Source organism: Octodon degus, unplaced genomic scaffold (genome assembly GCF_000260255.1).
Source record: "Octodon degus isolate 3935 unplaced genomic scaffold, OctDeg1.0 scaffold00062, whole genome shotgun sequence".
Classification (NCBI taxonomy): domain Eukaryota; kingdom Metazoa; phylum Chordata; class Mammalia; order Rodentia; family Octodontidae; genus Octodon; species Octodon degus.
Genome location: NW_004524638.1, coordinates 12494392 through 12495283, shown reverse-complemented (window position 1 = coordinate 12495283; position 892 = coordinate 12494392).

Sequence of the window (892 nt, the reverse complement as noted above, 5' to 3'; positions counted from 1 at the left end):
GGCATCTTGGCAATGGTTTCATACGGAGGGCTCATTTGTCCCCCTCGAGGTCTCAAGTGGGATCCTGGAATGTTCAATGAGGAAGCGTCAACGTAAATAGGAGACAGAGCCTATCAGTTTCACTGATTTTGCACCTCGGTTTCTGCCCGCCTTGGTCTCCTGCAGTGGATTCTATAATTACCCCATAGGATTTGCGCAGCTTAGCAGTTGCGCAGTGTGGAGTTAGGCCTGCAAAAGCTGCTCAGTTCTCAAAAGAACCAGCAGCCCTCGGCTCCTTGTTTTCCACACTCAGCATTCTATCTTGGTGATTTTTTTAAACATTTTATTTATTTATGTGTGTGTGTGTGTGTGTGTGTGTGTGGCCAGCTCAGACCACCAGAGGGCAGGGCTGGCTGGAATGTGGTGCTGGGGATTGAACTGCGGTCCCTGTGCTTTGCTAAGCTTGTTCTAAGTAGGTGCTTTAGACCACTGAGCCATCTCACCAGGCCCTGATTTTTTTTTTTAATAGAAGTATGTATATTAAATGACTCGGTAATTGAATGGCTGTATTATATTTCGTTTGATAGCTATTACATAATTCATTAAAACCTTATTTGGGAAAGGAGTAAGTTACTTCCCAGGGTTCTGCAAAATATTTAATTTTTCCATGTGCAATTGCAGTTCGGGAACAGCAAGGTGGTGTGGATGCCCTGGGCCAGCGGGTCACTCGGGCGGCACAGCAGTCCTAGGCACGGCAGCTCTGGCCAGACAGCCTGAGTTGGTGTCCCTGTTTTATTTTTATGAAGCCTGTGGTCTTGGAGAAGACACTTAGCTCCGCTCGACGCAGCTCCCAAACTTTCCTAGTCTAATGTAAGTTGCGTAAGATGACTTGGTATTGATATAGGGAAGAAAA